Source organism: Haliotis rufescens, unplaced genomic scaffold (genome assembly GCF_023055435.1).
Source record: "Haliotis rufescens isolate VD_foot unplaced genomic scaffold, xgHalRufe1.0.p SCAF_25, whole genome shotgun sequence".
Classification (NCBI taxonomy): domain Eukaryota; kingdom Metazoa; phylum Mollusca; class Gastropoda; order Lepetellida; family Haliotidae; genus Haliotis; species Haliotis rufescens.
In genome coordinates, this window is record NW_025963946.1 from 764,747 (window position 1) to 774,377 (window position 9,631).

Here is a 9,631-nt window from a genome sequence, read left to right on the forward strand (position 1 = left end):
AAGTCATTCGGTCATGGAGTTAAAACTGCAGCTGGCCTCATGAATCACGGATAGTGATGTAGACATGGATTTTATATATAAGATATTTTATTTAGGGTCCGTATAAACAATATAGACAAAAAATTTAACTATTTTTATGTTTTATTTATTTCTAGGATCGGCTGACTTTCAGAAGGGGCGGTGGCCCTTGAATTTTATGGCATAAATGAGGAAAGAATAATTAAGATTATAAAGATTGGTCTGATCAAACCCACTTGTGATTGGGCTGCATGTCCACATATGACTGCAATGGTACCTTCTATACATAGATACAAGTATATGAACACAGGACTCCAGTATGTTAATCAGATGTAAAGCCCTCACGTTATATCAGTAATGCTCTGTGGATGAAGGTTTCCATTGCAAGTGTGCGGGAATACTGCTTGTGACAAGTGTGGATGGATCACACACATGTTGTACCATATGCCACTGTACAATGCTAATTTTAAGTTTTCTATTTATCTTATTTTATACAGATAACCCTGTGGATATAACCTATAAGCTTGGAGGAGGCCTTATATACTGCAAGTTATAGATGTATGTCAAGTATTCCATGTTTTTGAATGTGATTTGCATGTTGATTGTAGATTTGTTCATATTTGTACAATATTTAACACCATGAATACTCTTGAATCTGCTCGGGAGATATTCCGTATTCGACGTAATAAGCGCCCTAGGCGATATTTGCTAATATATTGGCAAGTGATTAATCCCAATTAGCACTCCTTCCAATTGATCAATGTACACAAGACTTATTTAATTATGTATAAGACGCACCCGTGTGTTATATGCACCCTTAATTATGGGCAATTAAATTCTGGAAAAATATATTTCAATTGTTGTATATAAACATTTCAGGCTGTCAGCATAAACCACGAAATTTACAATCTTTCAACTCTTTTTTTTTCACCAAAATAATATTCTAATAATAGCCCCCTATTTCTAATTTTGAGAGCGTCCTGGGCGCTCATTATGTCGAATACGGTAGGTCACTACACATCAGGATGAGTTAAAAGTGACAAATTGAGTTCATCAGAGACCCAGCTATCTAAGCATCATAGTTGGATCAGCAGTAGAAACTAACACTTTCCTTATAATGATAACATACAGCAAAACACTTACAAATTGGCAAATTTCTACTTGTCCTTATGATGCCTTTGCTATTGGGCAGATTGGCAAGGACTACAGGACTAGTGCCAATTTCTAACACTGTGGATGCAGTTCTACTGTCACTTTGTCTCTGCATTTGTTGATTGTGTGTTGGTTACGCCAGTCATCCATCTGTAACAGATGCCTGTCTCTGTAACTGTTAGCTGTAACATTGTGATGTTAGGAGTAACGCAGTGACTCACATTTCAGTTATTGTGACAGAGACCTGTAACCATGGTAACTGATAATTCACAAAGTGTAACCCATTAATTCTGTATCTGTCAATTGTTACATCGATTTCTGTATTAGATGGCGCCCAGTGGCCAAAAGTACTGTACTCTCTGATGCAGAGTAGCATTCCTTGCCTGAGCCAGGATCCGCTGGTTGTCGGGTTTGAATCCCCAATTATTATTATGTTTTTGGGTTTGTCAGAATCATACCCCTAGTCATTGGTTTCAAGAAAGTGGTGAATGTCTACGACTTGCATCACTATAGGCTTTTCTTCCATTTTGAGATATGCTGTGATATGACTTAAATAGAGTTAAGAACAGTGCTAAACCCAACTTTCACTTCTTGCTGCAGACAGAACATGTGCCATATGTACTTTGTATGTTCATTCATAGAAATTCTGCTTTTATTCGATCAATTGTATTCAAAGGCTAAGCTCCTTATAAGTTAACATAAAAGGAAGTTCACCAATAGAACTCTGTCTCTTGGGCCATGAAAGATTGCTTACCTCCATTCTCTTGAAAATAAGGAAACTTCACTTTGAATTTCCTCATCCATGCTCAGGACAGATATGTTGTTAAGTGTAGCCCCTAATATGGACTAGCTGTTGAATTCATTTTGTGACCAGTGTGTATGTAAATATACCATTTCACCATGTCCAGTCTTACTGTATCATAACATCTTCTTTTAACACTTTCAGTGCTGTACAACCATTCCTGTAATCCTTTGTAAGAAATTCCAAAATAACAGTGCCGATTTTATCCCTCTGAAAATGTTAATTGTAAAAATAAGCTTATGAATGCACTGAAACTGATAAAAGTATTCTTTGTAAATAAAATGATTAAACATTTTTTGTGTTATTGTCTTCTTGGGTGTATGTGAGAACATGTAACTTTCAACTCGTCAAGTATCTTGTAAGAATTGATGACTATACTATTAAGATAACGATGATAAATCAGCATTAGCCATATAATTTTGAGTTGCTTGCATACAAAATGTACAATTATGCATGAATTTATAATACAACACAATAGTATAACAACAGTCTGTGTAATCACCCAAAGTAGCTTTTTCTGCTTATGTTGCCTTGCAGATCTTTATCCCCAGCAACCTGTGCTGGTCTCCTTGTGGGGATTCTGGGTAGAATAGGTTGCCAGCAACCTGTGCTGGTCTCCTTGTGGGGATTCTGGGTAGAATAGGTTCCCAGCAACCTTTGCTGGTCTCTTTAGTTTCATTCTTGGTTAAAATAGGTCAGCAGCAACCAATGCTTGTCTCCTTGTGAGGATTCTGGATAGAATAGGTCCCCACCAACCTGTACTGGTCTCCTTGTGGGGAGTTTGGGTAGAATAGGTTGCCAACAACCTTTGCTGGTCTCCTTGTGGGGATTCTGGTTAGAATACCGGTAGGTCCCCAGTAATTTGTGCTGGTTGTATTATGGCCACCAAATGGATCAGGTGGTCACTCTGTGACTTGGTTGACTATTTTTGACAACTCAACAACATGGATCCTTGCTCTCAATATCGATCACTGGATTGTCTGACCCAAGCATTATTTACAGACCAGGGTCATGTAAAATTGCTGAGTGCGGTGTTAAAAGACAATCCCACACAGAGTTAGGGTCACTCACACCAGAAATGATGACATCACATTCAAGATTGTTGCAGTGTGTGTGTGTGTGTTGTGTGTGTGTGTTGTGTGTGTGTGTGTGTGCGAGGCTGCTTGTACTAGTCCGGACTAATGCCAATTTTTATAGTGCTAGCCCTGTGAGATACCGTGAATACATGAATACCCCACTCAGACACAGGATACTGACTTCGAGCTGACCAGTCCAGGTTTCATCCCCTTAATGCTGAGCGCCAGACAGGGTAACAAGAAGTACCATCTTTTAACGTCTTATTGTATGATGAGGCCTGCAGACACCTGACCAATAGACAACAGAGGCCATCCCAGTTGTAGGTGACTTAATGGATCAGGTCTTGGAATCTCGATTGATTGTGTGTCATTGTGACACACCATTATAATATCAATCTCTGGATTGTCTGGTCCAGACTTGATGTTTACCAGCCGCCATAGCTTGAATATTGCTGAGTGCGATACTAAACAACAAACAACCACTGTATGCTCGAACAACAGTTCTCTGGAACAACTATAGATGTGCTAGAAAAAACAATCTTAACAAAATTAAGACAGGAAACATCAAATTTAATAATAAAAGTGAATTTTAAAATTTTAAGAAACTACAAACAATGCAGTTGCCATGTTATTATTGTATTGAGGCTTCTATTTACACCAGCAGTGAAGACACTTTATAGGAATGATAAAATACATGTGTCAGGTTACATACCTGTATTAAAATAGAACTCTTGTTTACAAAATAATTTGTTCTACGAAATCACATTTCATTGTTAGATCTCAACACCAAAGACCAAATAGTGAATGTAGGCCCTGCCACACTCCCAGCTTGGGACAACTGCCTATTAGAACACTTCCAGTGCCTTCACTTCATCGGTAGATATCCTTGTTTGCGGTAGGAATTCTATCCCAGTCGGCAAACAGTGGTATTGCCTGTGTTTTGATTTATAAGTGGCCAACCATGTCATATTCCTTTTGATATTCCCCAAAATCCCTGAAAAATATAATTTGTCCCAAGGCATATCTGGTTTTACAAAGAAAGGAACTAGTTAACTGGACTAGCTGGATGTTGTAAAATGTGTTGCTCTACACTATTATACAAAATATATTGCATTCTATCAAACAAAAATCACAGCACCTGCCCCAAGAACATTAAATGGTTGAACCTAAGACAAAGCAGATACAAATAAAATAGGGTGAAAAATACCTTATCTAATTTGTAGAGATGAATAGATGTGATAACTTGTTTGATAGGTTGCATCAGATATCAGTGGTTCAACGTCAGCATCATCAATATTTTTTTTAAAAACCATGGAGGTTCAAAATATATGCAGATAAAAGGACTGGTGCTTAACTTTCCCCCCGGTGTATATAAAAAAATAAGGTTGTGAATCAATACAAGACTTGAAAACAGTGGTAATCGTGATAGCTTGGCATGTGACCCAGGTTCCATCTCAACATGGACACATTGTGGGATAGCTATTCTTGTGTCCCTCACCATGGTATTGTTACAATACTGAAATATACCGTATCCGACGTAATAAGTGCCCAGGGCGCTCTCCAAATTAGAAATAGGGGCCCTTATTAGAATAAAATTTTGATGAAAAAAAAAACAAAGTTGAAAGATCGTGAATTTCATGGTTTATGCTGACAGCCTGAAATGATACAAAAGAAAAGTCTAATTATATTACACACAAATTTAACAATCTAATGATTTCATTCCCTCTTGCAAAAGATACCTGGGCCTGTCTACAGTCGTATACGGTATTGTACACGGTGGTTGGGTGGATAACAATGATAACAATACAAGCAGATCGATCCTGTCAAAGCAGGGTGAAGTTTGATCCATGTCCTACTCACATTGATTAGGTCAATAATTCAACAAGGACAATCAGGTTTCTTCCCTACAGGCCATTGTTGTCTGTGAAGGCTGTGCAAGTCTTCCTACAACTAATTCTACAGCATGTATTGTTCATCAACATTTTCAACCTGGACAACATCCCTTGGATACGCTTGGATACGTTTGGATCATCAAAACATCGTCAATCTTTTCCTTTGCTGAAATATTTGTCATCCTTTCTGTAATATCGACAGAATGTGTTTTAACGTCAGAATTAAAAAAGGAAGATGAAATAAGTTTTAATAGTGATTTTTGTTATTTAGTTATTCACCATGACATTGATAAATGCTTGATTCTGATTTGTTAAAAAGACGTTTCCTTTTGGCCAATTTTTCAAATTAAAATAAGAGGTATCTTCTTTACAGTGGGACTACATCAAATTTCAAAACACAGGTTTATCTCCTAAATGCCCCATCTTAGCACTAAGATTACTGAATTATTGAGCCATGTAGCTTTCCTAGGAATAAAACAAATATATATATGGAGACATAACAAGGAAATGCCCATCTTAGTGCTAAGATTACTGTAGTTATTGAGCCTTGTAGCTATCCTAGGGATAAAACAAATATATATATGGAGACATAACAAGGAAATGCCCATCTTAGTGCTAAGATTACTGTAGTTATTGAGCCTTTTAGCTATCCTAGGGATAAAACAAATATATATATGGAGACATAACAAGGAAATGCCCATCTTAGTGCTAAGATTACTGTAGTTATTGAGCCTTGTAGCTATCCAAGGGATAAAACAAATATATATATATGGAGACATAACAAGGAAATGCCCATCTTAGCAAAGATTACTGTAGTTATTGAGCCATGTAGCTTTCCTAGGGATAAAACAAATATATATATGGAGACATAACAAGGAAATGCCCCATCTTAGTGCTAAGAAGACTACATGTACTGAGGCCCCACAAGAGATGCTATGGCTGTGGAACAAAAGGGCCATGTCAGTCTAGAATCCCAGGACAGCTAATATACCACACCTGTAGCGATGAGCTTGCTTCCAGGTTCAATGCCCTCTACATTGTCATGGACAATATTATTGTTTACTGTAAATCATGAAATTAATTCGTCACTTTATTAACGCATGCATGGAACACTGGCATTTTTTGCATCAATTTCATGCTCGCATTAATTTAACGATTTACGGTATTTCATCACAGATTCCCACAGACATAAGTACCTGCCTTGATTCAACACCCAACTGAAACGTGGTGTACATCATCTTAGAACAAACAAGTTGGCATTTATCAAGGATTATAACCTTTCATTCTGGATATTGAATATCCAATGAATTCTTTCAGGACATTTTCTAAATGATTGGATCATAGAAATGAAAAGGTTTTCCAGAAACTAGAGTACGGGTATATAAATACTAATTTGATTCAAAAACTAAAATAAACACAATCATTCTTCATCTTTTCAACAGACAAACAGAAGAACACATATATTATATTATCACTTTTGGAATGGCTAAATGTTTACAGCACCGGAGCTGGCGAAACAGTAGCTGTATAAAATGTAGATATACAAGAATCTACTAACAAAATATTTCTACGACATCATACATATACAATGATATATAATTGGCTGCAGAAATATAGCAGGTAATATGCAAGTAAGTAACTTGGAACAGGCAGCCAGTTTCATAAACATTCTGCGAGAATGTGAGGTTGTTTTCTAGTACAGGAGTGATTTAATATATCACGCCAAATTAGTATTATGTACACCATACAGATGTCACAGCCATCAACTATCATGCTTCATGCCAGGGTTCTGTGAAGTAATTAGGATGTCCCTATACGCTCCTGGTGTTAATAGGTGAGGTGAAATGGGGTTTTAATAATGTCTCGTCCAAGATTATTGCTGAGAGACAGGCAGAGCAACAAGTACCAATTTTTAACGTCCTTTGGTATGATGTGGCCGGGCATCAAACACCAGACCTCCTGCTCTACCACCAGACCATGATATTCATAATGCATAACCTACCGTATTCGACGTAATAAGCGCCCCGCTCTAATAAGCGCCCACTGCGATATTTGCTAATATACTGGCTAGGGAACAATCCCAATTTGCACCCCTTCCGATTGATCAATGTACACAAGTCTTATTTATTTGCGTATAATATGCTTTCGTGTGTTATATGCATCCTTTATAATGGGCAATTAAATTCTGGAAAAATATATCTGTCGTATATAAACATTTCAGGCTGTCAGCATTAAATATGAAATTTATCTTTCAACACTGTTTTTTTCCCACCACAATCATATTCTAATAAGAGACCCCTATTTCCTATTTTGAGAGTGCTCTGGGCGCCTATTACGTTGAATACGGTAAGCATAGTTGAGTCTGGAACAAGTACATGAGCATACATGATGCAGGAGAGGTTCCCGTACTCATGGACATCATCACTTAAACATGTTACAAGAGAAGTGCTTCTCAGTCTTCGGTTAATCACATTTTAGGACTAACAAGTAGCACAATGACACTATGTAGCATGCAAGCAATACACAGCATCCTCCCAGGGCAAGGGAGTTAACTGGCTTTAAAAGTCCAGTTTCCACCCTTGCCGAACTACACTGGAATTTCATGGCCTGATTGTAACACCACCAAAGGCTATTATGAGCTATGTCACTTCTATCTCCCTCCTATTAACCATCAGATTCCACTCTCACGTCACTTGCATTTCCTTCAAACAAAATGGCGGCACCCAAACAAGACAATCTGCTTTTGATAATCAAGATCTAATATTGTAATAAAAGGGGCCTTACCTTGAAAAGTCCAACAAATCATTTGAGCACCTTGATTAAAAGTTTGAAAAGATTTGGAAAAATATTTGTTGCTGCCCAGTTGACAGTACACATGCTTTGCAAAATCAAAATCTGCATGTTGAAATCCATGTTGTTTATGAACTATATGTTTAGTTATTGCACAATTTGGATTGGACTATGCTTAGACTTGTTAGTCCAGCCAAAATATAACTCCAGAATTCCAGCCTAGTTTGGCAAGGGTGGAAACTAGACTTATATTGTCATTTAACTCCCTAGCCTTGGGAAGATAAATACACTGATCAGTCAATCACTGTCATGTAACATAAAAAAAATGGACTTGTTATGAGTATGAATTATTCAGAACAAGCACAACTGAACCAGATGTTCTGGCAGTTTATTATTCCATCAATATATAATGCTAACATTATGGCACAAACTATTCTAAATACGACCATATTGCAGCTTAACAATCAACTGTGAAAAAGCAGCAACTTTACAATAAATTATAGAAACATGACAGCAGCCAAATTCGCTTTCCTACTGGAAATTATTGTGACAGAAACAAGATTGTATCCCTCACTTGGTAATAAATTAGATGAAATGAAAGAGTAACAGAGAAACAAAGAGACAAGAGAGTGACAGACTGGAGGTAACTTCACTGGTTGAGTAGAATGGTCATTTTTGTTTTCCATTTGGAACTGCCTGTTCAGTTTTGTTTTCAAGAGACAGAAATCAGTAATGCTACTTTGCCCTATGAAGGTTTTGTCAGGGCTTCATGCAGAGGTGTCATATAGAGTAACCATCCGATTTTGATCAGATTGGGTAATAAACTAGACAGACCAAAAGAACATTACTTTGAACAAAGTAAGCCATAACAAGTACTGGACAAATAAACAGCAAGTTATTAGGGAGAAAACTAGACATGTATATATGGGGACTGATGCACATGTTCAGGTAGATGACTAGGGTATCGGTAGGTAGGAATGAAGATGGTAAACTCGGAGACAGAAGGAGAGCAGAGTGAAATGAACATGGACAAGAAGATTGACTGAACTGACAGACAGAAGAATAGTAGGATGAAATTTTGATTAAAGTAACAATGAAATCATGTGATAAAAAAATAATCAAATAATACTTATACCAAATATTATTCATGCTCACCTTAGGCATACATAAAACAGTATTGTTTTTCCTTATATATACCATATTCTACGTAATAAGCGCCCAGGGCACTCTCAAAATTAGAAACAGGGGGCTCTTATTAGAATATTATTTTGGTGAAAAAAACAGAGTTGAAAAATCGAAAATTTCATGGTTAATGCTGACAGCCTGAAATGTTTATATAGAACAGATATATTTTTCCAGAATTTAATTGCCCATAATTAAGTGCATATAACACAAAAGTGCATATTTTACACGAATAAATAAGTCTTGTGTATATTGATCAATCGGAAGGGGTGCTAATTGGGATTGTTCACTAGCCAATATATTAGCAAATATCGCCGTGGGTGATAGAGCGGGGCGCTTATTATGTCGAATATGGTAATAATTCTTTTCTTAATGTAAGATATTTACAATATGCCATGACACACACACACACACACACCAAACACACACACACACAAACACACCAAACACACACACACACACACACACACACACCAAACACACACACACACACACACACACACACACACCAAACACACACACCAAACACACACACACACACCAAACACACACACACACACCAAACACACACACACCAAACACACACACACCAAACACACACACACACATTGGGCATGTTTCCTTGGATATAGATAAAAGGACATATTGCATAGTGTCGCGATGTCTTCTCACCACTTTGATCAGTAGCAGCACTCACGAAGATCAGCTGTCTACAATTG